We start from the raw sequence: 17,984 nt of genomic DNA, 5'->3' as shown, positions 1-17,984 counted from the left end.
CTGTCATTCATGTTAGGGTGTGTTCACACTTGTCATGTTTGGTTCGATTAAAACTAACTCTGGTGTGATTGCTCTGTTATCCGAACCCTGGTGCAAACCAAACAAGCAGACCGAGACCCATCTTTTTAGCAGTCTCTGTCCGCTTGTTTGGTTTGCACCAGGGTTCCAAACGAACTCTGGTGCGGTTCGAATGAAATATGAACGCAACATGGACCAAATGCTTCCAAACGAACCAAAAACAGGATGTGATGACAAGATGTGACACTATGCAACATGATTTGACGACACGGAATAAATGGTGTATCTAAAACAAAATGAGCAGAGGGCAAACGTAGAGCGTTTATGCCTTTTATGAGGTCTTCGTGAGTTTGCAGGTGGTAAAAATAAAATCATGTACACGCAACAATGAGCACGCTTAGTCCAGCAGATGGCATTAGGTGTATTCTACATAAAGCGCCATACACCTGCAGCGAAAACTTGAAATCGCATCATATGACCCCTTTAAGTCGAACACACCTATTGTTTGGAGTGTTCAGTAAGTTCCGTTATGAAATATACGTCATTCAACCCGACCAATCAGGTTGTGGACGTATGACTATGCCTTTAGGTTTGGTATCTTTAGGTTCACTGTCAAAAATGCCAGTGTGAACGCTAAGCAGACCAGGACCAAATGTATCGTTTTCTTTTTTGGTCCAGACCAAACAAACCAAGAGAACCGAACTACAAGTGTGAACACATCCTTAATCAAACAACAAAAGAGAGAAAATCTCTCACTGCTCTTGACTAAATCACTTTTGGAACTTTAATAAGAAGAAATATATATTTAATTTACACAGTGAATAATATGCAGTGTTTTTATACATTTGATTACTTTATACAATGTATGCAGCATTTCTTATTTGTTCTACTGTAGTTTTTTTGTCCGATTGCTTGTAATTAGTTACTTGTTCATTTTTAATAGCTGACTGATTACTTGTCTTCAGTGAGTTTGAGTTTATTTATTAGGCTAGTATTAGTTTTTTTGTGATATTGACACTGGTGACAAGAATTATGAAATTTCCATGGTTTCAAAAATGTTGGTATCATAAAGAGCTTATTTAAAGCAAAAATAACTATATTGTGAATGATATACTGTATATCGTTACCGTGAAATAAAATTACTCATATTGTGATAAAAAATTTTGGTCATATCGCCCACCCCTATGTCCAATGTAGTCAATTATTCGCTGCCATGAGCATGAAGCTGTATAGAAATCAAAATTGACAATATTGTTGGTTCATTTGGATTGGTTCATTTGGATCACCATGTGATGTCCATAATTAAAATCTGTTACCCTGAACTGCTGCTGTGATTGACCTCATTTAAAAATGAGAGATGAATCAAATCTGCAACGCATTAGCTTACATGCTAACAAATGCTGTATTGGAGTTAACAACATTGCTAGCATGCGTTGGCTTACAATTTTTATCTAGGTAATTATCTAACTAATATACTAGCAATGTACTGAAAATCCATCCTGAGATCAGACTGTTAGTTTGTAGATTTAACAAGAGTTTAAACAAGAGTTTTTAACGAACATTTGGCTGGGGTTGTTATTTTGGAACAAGTTTCCCCTATTGACCAATAATAACACAGGATAAATTGTATCTGTAAATATTCAGCCTGTAACCGAGTTCCAAAATAAAACAACTAGATCTTTATTCTACTGAAGTTAGAAAGTATGAAGTATCAGCCAAGAAATTCCAATGTATTAGCCAGGGGAATGAGGACAAACTTGTAGTACTAGCGCCAGTCCTTTTCAACGGGGCAGCAATGGGAGGGGAGACAGGAATGCGCGCACTGCACTGATCAGCGTTTGCTACGGTAGATGATGTGGTGGAAAATTTGAGGTAACAGGAGAAAAAAATGCAAAAAAACTTTTTTACAGTCCTATGATTAGCAAACATGATGAACACAAAGACTTGAGGGACAGTAATGTCACAGAATTGACCGCAGCATTACATGAGATAAAGGAAGGCTCTTCTGATTATAATCAGCTCTGTGTTTTCAGAATTTCCAAGGCAACAATAGAAAGCAACAAACACAAATATTTCAACAAGAGCTATTTCCATGCTTGAAGCCCTTCAGGATAGATCTACAACCATCTTATTGAAAATGAAAACAGCCAGGTGTAACATGTACAGTGGTCCCAAAAGGCATTTGGAAACTTCTGGATACAAAACAACACTTAAAGGAATAGTTCACCCAAAAATGAAAATTACCCCATGATTTACTCACCCTCAAGCCATCATAGCTGTATATAACTTTCTTCTTTCAGATGAATACATACAATCAGTTATATAAAAAAATGTCCTGGCTCTTCCAAACTTTATAATGGCAGTGAATGGTGGTCGAGATTTTGAAGCCCAAATAAGTGCATCGCATCCATCATAAAAGGTGCTCCACACGGCTCCGGGGGTATGGGGGTGGGTGGGTTAATAAAGGCCTTCTGAAGCAAAGTAATCTCTAGCTTCCACTGACTGTCATACGCGTGTTCACAAGAGAGTAGCGTAGGCATAGCGTAAGCTCTGGTGAGAATAAACTAGTTTCGCGAGAAGCAAGTTTTGTTTACAGCAAAGGAAAACCAGTCTCCTCTTGGCTTATATCGAATTTATTCACCCAGCAGAGCTGTGTGGAGCACATTTTATGATGGCTGGACGCACTTTTTGGGCTTCAAAATCTCGACCTCTATTCACTGCCATTATAAAGCTAGGAAGAGCTTTTTAATATAACTTTGATTGTATTCATCTGAAAGAAGAAAGTCATTACACCTAGGATGGCTTGAGGGTGAGTAAATCATGGGGTGATTTTCATTTTTGGGTGAACTATCCCTTTAATAGGTCTGAATATCATTGCATTAGATTCTTAACCCTTTTTGAGCAATTTCTGTGTCCTGTCAGAGTAACACGGGTGTATTTTTCTACTTTAACTATTAACATGTTCTACCAAGTATTCAAATTTTCATAATATTGAAAAAGCAATTTAGTTTTGCTGATTTCTCTTTAAAATAAATAACACTTTGTACAATATTTTTGTTTTATATTGCAAAGAAATCTATACATAATTCATGTGGCTTAAATTTGGGGTTGTTGCATGTTTTCCTAAACATTCATCAGTAAGAACTTAAAGGGATAAGAAAATTGGGCCCATTTTATGGACATAACATTTATAAAATATCTTTTGTGTGTGCAGAGGGGAAAAAAAGGTCATACAGGTTTAAAATGTCAAGAGCAAATGGTGACAGAATTGTGATTATAGGTTGAACTAGCATGATGCCAAAAAAAACTTGACCTTCGCATGAACAGCAACAGCATTTAAACATCCAAAAATATCCCTGTCAAAGTGATTTCTCCCCTCCAGCTCCTAATTTATGCTTGTACCCAAATCGTTGACCTCTGACCCCGGGGGACTTAAAGAAGCCCAGAATAAATATAGAGTAAGCCACTAGCACAAGTGTTAAAAGTGAAGGCGCAAAAGAAACACAAAATATTTTTCTCTTGTTTTGCCGGTGTTTCTGGAAGCCGGCGCGTCACCTGATTGGCTCAACCCCAAACCTCCCCGCTGTGGAGAAAGACCACCCCACTGGGAGCACTTCGTCAAGCCTGGCCTGTGATTCCACATTTAAACTCACTCACAGCGCTGAAATATATGGCATCAGTGTCACATCTAGGAAAACTCTGAGCTTAACTGACAGCCAGCGGGAAGGGGCCAAAAAAGTTGTTGGAATTTTTTACTTCCCTTTGAGAGTGCAATGAGAGGAAAAAAATTAATTAAATAATCAAACAAAACATCCTTTGAGCCAAAGCTTTCCTATTATGCCAAGAATGTTGATTAAGATTTCCCTGTCTGGGACTTCATTGCTACAAAATTACACAATCCTGCTGCTACGAAGAGCAAGAACAATCTTGGAACGCAAAGCCATATTTGTCTATTGTTTCACAGTGAAACCTATCCAGACTTGAAAAAGCAAAAGTAACATTTGCAGAAGACAGGAGGTTTAGGACGGTCTGCCAGTGACGTTCAGGAATAGTACTTAAAAAGATGATACAGATTGATACAGAGTGCTGGTATGTCTGACGACAGCTGATGCAGCAAAATATGTATCATCTCTAAATTGCACAATAGCTAAAAAAAACTAGGCAGAAGGAATGGGTCAGAATGAACGACTTTGGGCGGTGCTTATACCTTGTTCACACGTATATGGAAATTTGTAAAAGGAAAAGCATTTTTCGTCTTGGGTTTCAAAAAAAAACCTGTCCACACTGCACTACACTGTCCTATCATAAAGGCAAAAACACCAAAAATAAAAATCTTAAAAAAAACAAAAACACTTAACTCTTTCCCTGTCTGCGTTAAAAAAAAATTGCCAGACACTGCCGGCATTTTTGATCATTTTAACGAAACCTTGGCCACCATAATATTTTGTCATAATATCTGAACATGCCAAATTTGCAAAACATGTATGCTGAGAAAATGGCATTTTTGTACTACATCTCAATCGAATTTAGATCAATGATCAAAACAGATCTTCTTCTTCTTCACCATGTTTTGATTTAGGGATTCCCCCCTAACATATAACAGTGGAACAAAGAAAGACAGAAAATTGCGTCAGTGGTGGAGACAGAGTTAAGAACGTTTTGGTAATGTATAATTTACTGATGCAGTATATGCATACTCCTCCGTATAGCGGTATGATCATTAAACAATTGTAGGCTGACCTATAAACGTCATCGATGACAGCTGACCACAAAAAAACTAAGCAGCATTTTGCTATTGTGGTCAGAATCCTTCCTGACGAATTCCAGCACATTTTTATAAACAACTGTTGCCATGCGCAAATGGCGCTCTTGATGTGTTCCAAAAATTTTTCACGTGTTCACACACACATCAAGGAAAACAACATTTTGAAGTGTTTTCCGAAACCTCTATTTTCAGTGAACTAAAATGTTTACATGTGGATGGGAGGCCAAAACACAGCGAAAACTCAACGTTTCCAGAAAAAATCAATTTGTTTTGAATGGGATTTTAATTAGTGTGCTGTTAACGCAGACATTTGTTTAAAAGCAGATGCAATTATGTTCTGCCTATCAAAGCTGGTAAAAAAACAAACCTCAGTTAGGAAAATATCTATGTGGCTTAAGTAACAATTTAAAATGATTTGCAGAATGAAAAATAGAACATAATAAAATAAATTATATAAACAAATCAATTGACAAAAATTGACAATTTAACCATCTAATTATTCTTTAAAATAAAAGGATATCTAAATGTATCTATGGATGTTCTAGGAAACCAGATATCAGTATCAGCACACAAATACGATTACACAAATTTAGGCGTGCATCCCTACTGAGAAACCTTGGCTAAGCTCAAGATGAAGCTAACCTCAGGACATGTGCAAGGCTCACATGGCTCCAACTAAATCTGCAAGTTCTCCAAGACAGATTGGCTTTTACACCTGGTTCACTGCAGATCTTTCTCTTTATGACATGTTTGGATATGAAGCCTTTCCGGGGTCAGTGGGGTAAACCCTTACTGGAGACAAGCCGTGACTAAATCACTTTGTCAGAGACCTGACTACCGATGCCCCTGCACAAAGTCAGAAGCTCACAGGTTCCAGGTCATGGGCCGTGAACAAGCCTCTTGGCCTGTGCACTTTCATAGTGTGTCTGCCTGGTCATAGATCAGATTTACAGTAACTCAATTTGCGTAAAGCTTGATGGTTCACATCTGGATTTGCAACACGAAAAAGGAGCTGGGATTGAGCTAATTAACTGCAGCATTGCAGGAACTCAAGGTCTCTTATTGGTCAAACTAGCCAACCGCCAATCAGTTGTCCTCTTGCCCTGTGCGTTTGTGTGGACTGACCTTCACTTGAGGAACTCGCCCACAAAGAAAGAACATACTCACACAGACGCACCGCCTAAGGCACTGACAGGTGACCTGCTGGCAAGCCCATATCAACAAACCCGCTCAAACTATGATCCATCTGATATCCATCAGACTCTGAACTTCATATGCTTAACCACACACACAGACCCACCTGCAGGCCTGCTCCCCAAAAAGGGAGAAATTTCCCAATGGAAGTGCTAATTTCTTGAGCATACTGCAAGTGTTACCATTGGGAGAGTCGTTTCGAGGATCATATCACAGTGAGTTTCTAAAGATAGGAATGCGTAAGCATTGTAATATTCATCAGTTTCGAAGAGAAAAACATGACAAATTTTCAGCCCAAAGATGGAGTTGAAGCAGACCGCTATAGAGAAACGGTGGAGAGCACACCTCCTCCCCCAACTGCTGAGACTCTGTCCAGTTGTTTTGTGGAGCTCTAGATTCTGTTATTCATGTGTTAAATCAGGTTCATTCCACAGCAAACCACAGCAGTTCCATGGGCCCCCTCTATTCACATGCTGGAGGCTGCACTGCCTTTCTGAAGAGATTTCCTCATATTAATAAATGGAACAGTATTTCATGCAGGGCAACGAAGGCCCTGTCGCTGGGGATTCCTCAGTGAAGAAACATTCCTGACAAAGTAGCTCAGAACAAGAGTTTCAGCCAAAATCGTGTTCAAGTTTCAAAACAAAAAGTGCTGGCCAAGCAATATGGGTATACATGTGCATATATTAGAGGTGTATACATGTGCGTTATGTATTGCTCAATCTCTCTTGACAGGAACATCTTTGGGAATCTAGAACATGAACAAAGAGACAAAGCTGCACCAGACAGATAGCTTACACTGTCAAATCTGGTGCAGAACAAAATGTATTGCACTCACTGGATCTCTCCGTGCACCTGAGATGAATAAGCGCCATCTGCTCCGATGCCATGACCGTCAACCCCAAACAATAACTTCCCGTCGTCATGACTAGTGTTGGTCGGCTCTTATGTAAGCATGTGTTTGAGTTACGGCGATGACTGAAGAGTTCTCATAACTCACCGAGTCTGGCTCCAGAACATTAGGAACATATTAAAAGGAGCCAAACCTGGCCCCTTGGATATCTTCAACAACACTTTACCTAAACATAATCCCAACCGGGAGCCCCTGGCCATATCAGCGGTGATTCATAGACAAAAATTAAAATCTTGAAACTACCCCAGCAGACAGTCATCCATATGCTATTTCCCTTTCCTTTACACGTTCACACCCTTCTAGCGTGACATGCTCAAACGCAAATGTTAGGCAAGGCCTGCTGTTCAGACTGCAAATCAAATCAAGACAAGACTGCAAATCAAATTGGTTAAAAATAACCAATTGTAACTGTTGCTCATGAGAGACGTGATTCAATTAGAGTGGATGTTGCAGGCCAAATGTGGTCTGCAAAAGTAAAACTAGTCTATTACAAGATGAGCAATCTGGTGCCCCTTTTCAACAAATTAAGCGTGTGCCCATTCTTGAAACACTGCGGATCAGAAAAAACAGTTCCGTACCAGCCCTAAATGATTGCCGGTCTAGAATCAGGAGTCTGCTCTCAAATACTATAGAATACCCAAGACATGTCATTAGTATAGTTGTGAATGGAGAAAAATGCAACGCTCAATATGGGCGCTCTAATAATGGAAGCCCCGCCTTCTGAATAAAAGAGCCAATCGCTAATCTGTAAAGTCATTGCGTCACTGCAGCTGCCGTTAAAAGTCTTGTGGCGCTTTTCCACTGCGTGGTACGGCTCGGCTCGGCACGGCTCAGCACGACTTGGCACACCTCGGGAACGGGGTGCATAAAAAAAGTGTAGTCACAGGTTAACCATCAAGTTGCCCTGTGCTTCTACATCGCTGCCTGTTTAGCCCCGCCCACCGATTCGCACACACAGTAGGTACATTGCAAGAGCGGCAAACGCAGGTCTACGCAGAAACCAAACGACAAACTTCATTTGATGAACTTTATTTTTAATGAAGGGACATACCGCGTCAGTAAGAACTTAATTTTACCACAAATTCGTTTACAAACAAGGCAAATTTGACACAGGATTTTCAGAAAGATCTGTAAAATGACTAAATGTAAATGTGATGAGGGGGGTCAAAACATTACAGAAAATAGCCTATTACTTCTAAATTATGTTTTTTATGTTAAAATCTTGATAACATTATAAGCGGACCTCAGAGAACAGTACAAAATAATAAAAAAGGCAGTTCATGACACCTTTAACATTTGCAGTAAGGAGTAGTTCTGAACTCTACAACAACCAGAACTTTAGCTCATGATACTCTCCTAGCAAGCTATCTCCGAATCAGGTGTGTTAAATAAGAGAGACAATCAAAATCTACAGAGTGCTGAGCTCCCAGGATCAGGACTGAAAACTACTGTTGTACATATAGGGCTATACGGAAAGTATCCCGGCATGTAATATGAAAAATAGAGACATTTATCGAAGAATTTACAAGATACAAAAAAACTAGGGATGCACGATATTTATCGGACAGATAAATTATCGGGCGATATGGGTGAAAATTATGTCATTTTTATTGCTCCGATAAATAAATTAAATCCGATAACTAGATCTGATAAAGTACTTTTGCTGGTAAATTAATCAATTAGAGATTCATCCGCTTTTCGAGTGAAAGTGACTGCAGCTTTAAAACTGTGTCGCGCTCATTACGTCATCACCCGTGAACATGTTTTTTTCTCGGTGGCAGCGGAGGACAGTACCATTGCTATTTGCAAAGCATGTTCAGCAAGGATTTGCAAAGCAAGTTCAGCGAGGATTTCAAGAGGAGGAAAAAAGGCGTCAAGTTTTAACACAACAAATCTTATATCTCACTTGAAAGGTCGTCATCGCGGCGAAGCTGTACTAAAAGAATATGAAGCAGCCACGGCAGCAGCTACTAGCGCTAAGCCTAAGTCAAATAAATCCCAGTTCCCAGACCTTGCCTCACTTGCACGGAAATACCTGTCAGCCCCTTGCCCCAGCATAGACAGTGAACGTTTATTTCCTGCTGCTGTAAATGTTATTGATGAAAAAAAAACACAGAATTGGGTGTGAGAAGTCAGAGATGCTTCTGGTTATCAAGAATCTCCCACTAATGCCCTCACATAACAAATAGAAAAGACAAATAGACATTAAAAAGAGACAAGTGAAAAGATATATACTTTGGAGGAGGGTAAGACATGTTGAGTAGTGCAAATTGGAAATCATTTTAAGTTTATTATTTATTTTATGTTAAACTATATAATTTCAGAGACATCTCTATGCCCTACACACTTTTGAGAATGCACTTTTGTTTTTCTTTTTTTTTCTCGAGGTTGACAAATGTCAATGCATTTTTATTTATTATGTATTTGAAAAACATGACTTAAAGTCATACCTTCCTCATCCTCATGCACTAAAGGTTGAATAGATGCATTTCTTTGTTATGCATGAAATACTTGAATATAAATTTGTTTTTAATAAGTTGTTAATTGCAGGTAAACCATAGTTCTGTCATATTTCTGTTAAACTCTTTCTGTAACTGAGTATTGTGGTGCCTTACACAGAAAATAAACACATTTGAAGAGTCAGGACTGATGTTTGCTATTATAGTTAGGCCAGAGCTACTAAAATATCAGTTTAATCAGTGCTTCTTAGATTTTCTATTCTCCTGGGTGCACAAACTGTAGATTATATGAAAATTATAATATAAAAATATTAACTTATTGGTTATCAGTATCGGTATCTGTATCGGCCATGAGGAGGACTTATTTATCGGATATCGGTAAAAAATTTTCATATCGTGCATCCCTAAAAAAAAATTGTACATAGGACAATGCTGCCTCAGTCTCCTTCAAAGGTGATTTTAGTTTTGGGAAAAGCAAGAAGTCGCAGGGTGCCAAATTTGGGCTGTAGGTAGGGCCGTATGACATCCATAATGCGGAAAATGCAGATGGAATCACAAAATCCAGTCATAAAAATGGAATTTACTGTATAACACGGAATGTCACAGAATTTGCCAAATTTTAGATGAGTAAATCAATCAAAATGCGATACGAACTGTCTATGAATATTAAGCCACAAAAATTATTGTTATTCATATTTAAAACTATTTAAATATGAATCCTGCAGTTTCTTCGCGTCTCTGTGTGAATGAATGGCGCAGGTGCCCGGTTTCGTTTACTACACACATACTGAAGCCCGCGTGACGCTCGTGGTGTTTTCAGCCTTTGCCACCTTAATATATGATTGAGTACATGAACATAATCTCCAGAACTTACTGGACTTTCCGGACGGCCCTCATGGTTTGAAGAGAAATTAGAGAATTTGCAAAGGATTAAGAATTACTAATGAGGAGATATGCCAAGAAATGCTAAATGCTGAGTTGAATGAAAAACCTTCAATCAGACATCAGTATTCAGTGCTCAAGACAAGTCATTGGAAACGTGGATGCGGCCAAGAACCAGCACCATCTCTGAAGTAAAGCAATGTGGGTTGATCAAGGGACACTGGATTCTGCTAAAAAGATGGATTGTGTTGCTCACACATGGTGGTGTCTTAGACACATCCTCTGGATCTCCTCTGTCAATGCTTCTGAGCTATTGCAGCACTGCCTTGCTTGTACAGTCTGCTCTATACAGACGGTGGGCATCATCTGCCAGACTGTACGTCACATGTCCGCTCAAAGTGCAGAGGAAAGAACACTAATTGCCATCATGAAACTATAAGATGTTCCAGAACATGATGTTTCCCTGTGAAATGCTTTGTACACCACAATAAATGATTTACCGTGATCTCGATGACAACGTGTTCTTTGGTTTGCGTTCTGTAATCTCGTTACAGCACATTGTCCAAAAACCACACAATTGGACTGCAAGAATTTGGATACTTCAACTGCATCATCTATCCATGATCCATGACCATATGGTCTTCAAGCAGACGGCTGCTGGTTGTTCAGACACTGGGCACTGCCACCAGACAGAAGTACTCCATGTGGCAGCACCAGTGACCTCTCCCAGCAGAATTCCCTGAGTCAGGCTGCCAGCCGAGACACACAATAACGTCTGGCCAGCATGTTTCTTTCGAGGCCAGACAGAATACACCTAGCCAGACAGTTCTACCACAGTTCAGTCTCCTTCAGGCACACAAGATGGCCTTTGTCTTCACATCTCAAACACATCTTTCAGGACAAGGAAAAATTCCTCCCCCAAGAAAACATTCAATTGATGGCGCCTGATGGCAATGAGGACTTCTCTAAGATTTTCCTCGCCCAATGTATTTTAGAGATTCACAACAAACCACTCAGGACCAGTTACATAAAGTGCCTTAAGGTATGTTGTACATCTTATTGCTCAGTGTTGGTCAACACGTTGAGATTCAATTCCATTGTATAGCTAAATGAATTTGGTGAGCAAGCAATGTCCAGGCATGAGAGTATCCTTGAGCAAGCAGGGTGTGTGAGTATCGAAAATGAGAAAAGCAAAAGGGTCAGTGAGGACATGAGAGGAGCAGATAAGCCAAACACCAAACATGTTTGTTTTCCAGCTCTCTCTGTAAGGAAAGAGATGTAAAATGGTACCTGCATGCATTAGTGGAGAGGAATCGAAGATCTGATCTGTCATCAGAAACAGGTCCAGTTCTGGAGCTTGGGGGTAGGTGTGCGTCTCCCACTCATGTTGGTTCTGTGTGCATCCATCTCTATCAGTCATAACTTTATTAAAGCCAGATGTTATGGGTGCCCTGTCTACTTCCAGAGCCGTGGTAATTTTATTATTACTCTAAATCACAACCCAGTGAGATCAGCCATGGGAGAAGGGGAGGGGGTCTGGGTCATGCAGGGGAAAACCGGGCGGTTCTTCTAAAGGTAAGACATTGACCCCTTCCATTACCGCATGGGGGGGGGGAGCTGCTTCCAAAGAGCAGATGGGGAGACGGGGGCAGTAAATTACACAGGTGACTGTGACTCTGCTGGGTAGAGTTTCAACTGCCAAGCCCTTACATTTGAGGACCATAGAGCTCCAGGGGTACCATATATCAAAGATACAAGAGTCTTTCTCTTAAGCATGAGGAAGGGATTTAAAAAGTACACACATACACCTGTAACAGTCAACATTAGAGTGTTGCTTTGAAACAAAGTAATTTCCTTTGTAAGACTGGTTTAGAAAAGCATGGTAGCTCTATCTAAATCAGTTTTTCTGGTGATCAAAGCCAAATTATGTCAAATTAGACAAATGCCAATATGGACAGGTTATGCAAACTCCAAAACAATGAGCAAAACTATGCAAATAAACCAGACAATGTTAAAAAAGGATGAAACAAGGATTAAATATTTACATTTACTTTAGTATATAAATCTTAAAAGGTGGCTTGAAATAGAAACCCTATTTTCTATACACCCTATTTTCAATTCATGCATATGTTTCTTTTTTTAGAACTTGTAATTTTCAATCTAAAGCACATCTGTTACATTGAAACTTTTACATTTTTGCTCATAAATATTAATGACATGATATTATGTCTGCCTCATACTCATAACTGATTTGGCAAATGCAGAAAAACAATCATTAGTCATAGGAGGATTGGTGCTTCTGCATTTGCTCAGTGAACAGTTGAAGCAAAAAGCTGAGGCTTTAAAGCAATAGTTCACCCAAAAATGAAGTCGTTCCAAACCTATAAGACCTTTGTTCATCTTCAGAACACCAATTAAGATGAAATCCAAGAGCTTTCTGACCCTCCATAGAGAGCAACTCAACTACCAAGTTCAAGGCTCAGAAAGGTAGCAAGGACATTGATAAAATAGTCTATGTGACATCAGTGGTTCAGCCACGAAGACTGACACGCAAGAGAAGAAATTGTTGAATAAAGTTGTTATTTTTGCACACAAAAAGTATTCTCGTAGCTTCATACAATTTTAACGATGTCCATACTACCTTTCTGGGCCTTGAACATGGTAGTTCCCTTGCTGCCTATGGGAAGGTCAGAAAGCTCTCATATTTCATAAAAAATATGTTAATTTGTGTTCTGAAAATGAACGAAGGTCTTACGGGTTTGGAACAACATGAAGGTGAGAATTAATGACAAAATGTTCATTTTTGTGTGAACTAACCCTTCAAGTCGTCATTTTACATGGTTGGCTACTTTTTTTCTAAAGCAAAACAGAAATCTTAAAGTGGATAGAGTCTGTTCCTGCTCAAAGTATAAAGACAAGCGTGTTGAGATTTACTTAGTAATATTAATAAATTATCATGAATAAATATATGAATACATTTCAATGTTTGACATTTTTGTTTACTTTTGCACAAACTATTTTGGGACCGTGCTGAATTGCCACTTCATGTCCAATGTCAACCTGTGTCCAGAAGCGAAACCAGTCAAGAGCCACTAGTCTAAATCATTCATAAGACTCCAGTATCTTTGCATAATCAAAATGAGAAAGAAGATAGAGTGGGGGAAGGAGCAAAAATGGACAGCACCAATCTTTCCCACAGCAAGTAACATGAGAGACTGAGGAAGGGGTGTAAAGCCAGACAGATACCCAGACAGTGGAGTGAGTGTGTGTGTGCGTGTGGTATGAGGGAGAATGGTGTTTCTCCTGCTGATCAGACACTGGCCTTGGCAGCCAGCACTGAAAACCATGCCAATGTCGGCTGAGCAAATTCCGAGCCCCCGAGGAATACAACAAACGGGTCTGTTGTTCGGACCCAGATTGCTGTGTGACCACAAAGGACACAGATTCCAGGTCTGTACTGACTGAACTGAGCCGGTCTCTCACATCACTTCTTGGATCTAGTCTTTTGTTAACGTGCTAACTGAATGGTACTAACTGCCTTTTCTCTTCTAGATCTTCATCAATTTTGTGTTGTCACAACTTTTCTCCATCCACTTGGCTCTGGACTGTCAACAGTGCAGTGATTTGATGACAGATTTCCAGATCTGCAAGAAAAGAAACTCCTCGTTTCCCTTTCAAATCTCATTCATCAAATATGCTTTGTATAGTTACATATGTCCCCTTAAGCAACCTTAATTGCAGCCTTGGCACAAATGAACTTGGCACACAAGAAGGAGAGAATTATACATTATTTTTCATGTGGTTGTTGAGACAGTCATGCATTGGTTTATTCAATTTTGGTACAATAGGTCCCTACTGCCACATATTTAATCACTTGTATTATTCTCACACTCAAACATCTCAACAGGTCCTAAATGTGCTTTTCGTCTCATCTTCATAAAGAGCAGAGGAAAACATAGTCATAAATCTAGCAGTCAACACAAATGGGTTCTCTTGAAATTCACATTTTTTTCAGTTTCTCCTGCGTCATATCGTATGCAAGACAGAAATTTTACACTTGACCAATTCCAATCCAAACACAGTTGGGCAAAACTGAGTCTCAAGCTGTGTGCTCATAACCACATATGTTGTTTAGTGATGTGCGAAAATATTTTCAAATTTGACTAGTCATTGGGTTGTCTGAATGATTAGTCAACTAGTCGTATCTAGTGCAACGTGGCCGAAAATCATTAAAGCTAAACATTTAAATCCAGATAAACTTCAATAATCAACCATTTGGTTGTAGGACGACTTGTTAGTCCTCCTGCTCAACCCTAATCCAACAAAAAACTATGCTCAGTCATCTCAAACTCATCTCATAACAGTAACCTACTGTAAATCAAAGTATTTATGTGCTAATGTCAAAAGACAAACTATAGTAAAAGCAATCGAGACTCACATTTATGAAGAATAAGTCAAAGTTGTCCTATGTCTTGTCACCAGTCTGTAGTAATTTATTTAGGATTTAGTACAAATAGAAATAAAATGTAATCATTCACCTCTGCAAACAACACGCTGTCTTTAAAATATCAGGTTTACTATTTTTTTAGAGTATAAAAGAATCTGCATACATGAAAATACACAGCTGCATGCATATTTTGGGAAGGGGGTTCCTCGTAAGGGGATCATCATATTTGGAGTTCCCTGGCAATAAAATATTTGAAAACTCTTGACATAGGTGGATTACTTAGTAACCATAGAAGTACAGAAATGTTTACTGGAATCAAAAACATTATGAAATGGTCATTCAGGGCAAGACAGATGATCTATCACAGTTCACACCCTGAAATATAAGACAAAACAGGTTGATGCTGGCGTACAGGCTACTTCCATGCAAACCACATTGCGATGCAGACCTTCATTTGATACATTTATCAATTTATATCTGGCAAAAATGAAAAATGATCTGAAATGTCTCCACAGAATAGCATGTGCAGATGAAGTAGTATAGAGGGAGGATTGTATTTCAAGATTACATTTAACAGCAAGGCTGTTGGCTGAAGACTTGTGGACTTAATCAGCAAATGCAGCGGTGTGGCAAGTAAACAGTCAAAAAAAAAAAAAATACTTTTGGGTTTATTTATATAAAGCCTCAAAGGTAATTTATATTTCATTTAAATAGCGGTGAAGCTGAAAATCAACTTGATGTAATTTGTCACCCAAAAAGTTTTTCATAACATAATTTAACAGTGGATTTGGTTTTTAAAGGGGTCATATGATGTTGCTAAAAAGAACATTATTTTGTGTATTTGGTGTAATGAAATGTGTTTATGTGGTTTAAGGTTAAAAAAACACATTATTTTCCACATATTGTACATTATTGTTGCTCTTCTATGCACCGCCTTTCTGAAACGCGTCGATGTTTACAAAGCTCATCGATCTGAAAAGCGAGGTGTATGCTGATTGGTCAGCTATCCAGTGCGTTGTGATTGGCCGAATACCTCAAGCGTGTTACGCCCCTACCATACTGTGATTCTGTGTACCGGCGCATCGGAGAAACGACAAACAACAAGCGCTACTCTACACTGCTCAAAACTCGCGTTTGAATCATCAGTGGCAAATCCTTTCAATATGAAAACGTACTTAGAGTCTGTGCGTTAGAACAGCCGGCATTGTAGTCTACTCTCCCAGGATCAGAAAACAGTCCTCCATAAAATGTGCTGCACACATCTGAATATTTGGGTTGAACTGTTCTGGAACAGTGTTGTAAATACAACTTAACCCCTGATTTCTAGTTGTGTCCTCTTTTGGAAGGCCAAACAAAGTAGTTTCGCTTTCACAACGAAACACAGCGTCTTCACGACATGGCGGAGGCGGCAGCAACAATACTACAGCGAGAATCAAAATTACGCCTTCTTTCTTTGCGTGAACATTTGGGCGGCGTTATGCAAATCTTCCCACATAGTGACGTAGACATGTGGGGGCGTGTTTGAACGAGGCGTTTTAGGAAGGCTGGGACAAGTCTTAACATTTATAAAGAATATCTCTTTGGGTTTGAGACTTTAGTCTTTGCAACTTTAGGGATCTTATCTATTCACAAACAGCTTGTAACACTCCAAAGAGAAAGGAAAACTTGAAATCGCATCATATGACCCCTTTAAAAAAATGCTGGCAGCAACTTTATCCCTTATAATGACCAAAAAATATTTGACCAGTTCCCTTTCTGTTTTCTGCACTGTGGATCTTTTCTTCTTTCAAAAAATGCCCACAGGAGGTCCAGGAGATCTGATCCAGTTCGAAATCGATTGAGAGCAATTTAATGGAAAACAAGCTGGTCAGGTCCGATCTTGTGTAACCCAAGTTGTATCTCCAGCGAGGAGAGCGAGTGTCGCTGCCAACTGAAAAGCCCCGTTTTGACACACATCAGTGAACTGGGATGTGTTATTCTCCAAAGGCAGATATTTACTGCTCACTCAGGACCACTTCTCAGCCAGTTAATTAGCGCTCTGTGCATTGGGTGATACCCTGCAGCCCGTGGACCGATTTCTCCACTCGGAGCAGATGTGCGCGCATGCACACTCACACACGGACACACAAACCAACATAGGGCTGCACGATAAATCGCATGCGATATTTAACGGTGAAAGCCTGCAGGTGATGGAGATTTACCGCTGATTAAAGAACCGGCTTTACTGACAAGATGCACGTTAAATATCACATGCGATTTATCGTGCAGCCCTAAACCAACACGCATGGTATCAGCCAAATAACACACAGACACCAAATCATTCAGGAAAAGATGCACAGGCTGAGTAACTCAATCCTCCAAACATAAAAGTGAAAAGGGGACCATTAAAATAGAAATGTGACATCAGAGACATGCCACACATTCCAACTGTTTGCTATTACCAACAGCGGCCAGCAATTCATCTTAATTCCGATGCCACTTGCTTTTGAAATGATGTTTGAAAGAATCTCAAATAGAGTAATTGGTAAAATGAATGCACTCTTATGAGATGGGACAACAGCTGTAGTGTTTCCCCACACCACCAGTGTTTTGGGCTCCTAACAATACAAAGACTTATTGTCAGGAAAGCCTGAGAAAGTGGGTAAGCTGGGTGCTGCAGATCTGTGGGAGAATGTCTTGCGGCCTGTCAGTGTTTGCAAACAACAATCGAATCCTCTGAAACAGACGGAGTGTTGCCTAATGTTATTATCATTTAAAGGGTTAGTTCACCCCAAAATGAAAATTCTGGCATCATTTACTCACCCTCATGTCTTTCCAAACCCATCAGATTTGTTCATCATCTGAACAAAAATGAAGATATTTTTAATCAAATCTGAGAGATTTCTGTCCTTCCACTGAAAGAACCAATTTCATAACCGTTTTCATAAAGGCATCCATTTTTGGGGGTGTTTTTGTGTGAGTTGAGCTAAAGAAACACAATTTACGATATTGTTGCCAGATTGTTGTTTTAATGTAACACTGATACGTAGTTTTAGGAAATTTCGTTCTATTCTGATTAAAGCATATATGAGCTGCAGCTGCATGACTGGAAATAGCTGCCTAGGGCAGCAGATGACATTTTGCCTTAAAAGGGACTTTGGATTTAGGAAACCTCTTAAATTCTGTCATCATTTACTCGCCCATAATATCATTACAAACCTGTATGACTTGCTTTCCTCTGCTGAACATATGTGATAAACATAAACAGATATTTAAAAAATATATATATTTGTGACCCTGGACCACAAAACCAGTCATAAGGGTCAA

At 39.4% G+C, this 17,984-nt stretch overlaps 1 protein-coding gene across 3 annotated transcripts in view; it reads right to left on the bottom strand.

The window, feature by feature from the left end:
* Positions 1-17,984, bottom strand: part of LOC107686429 (ADP-ribosylation factor-like protein 15) — a 48,099-nt gene that overhangs the window by 2,070 nt on the left and 28,045 nt on the right. The window lies entirely within an intron of this gene.

The sequence above is a fragment of the Sinocyclocheilus anshuiensis genome, unplaced genomic scaffold (assembly GCF_001515605.1).
Source record: "Sinocyclocheilus anshuiensis isolate Anshui unplaced genomic scaffold, SAMN03320099.WGS_v1.1 scaffold838, whole genome shotgun sequence".
Lineage (NCBI taxonomy): Eukaryota > Metazoa > Chordata > Actinopteri > Cypriniformes > Cyprinidae > Sinocyclocheilus > Sinocyclocheilus anshuiensis.
Note: the sequence above shows the minus strand (reverse complement) of the source record. Positions and strands in the feature narration are given on the sequence as shown.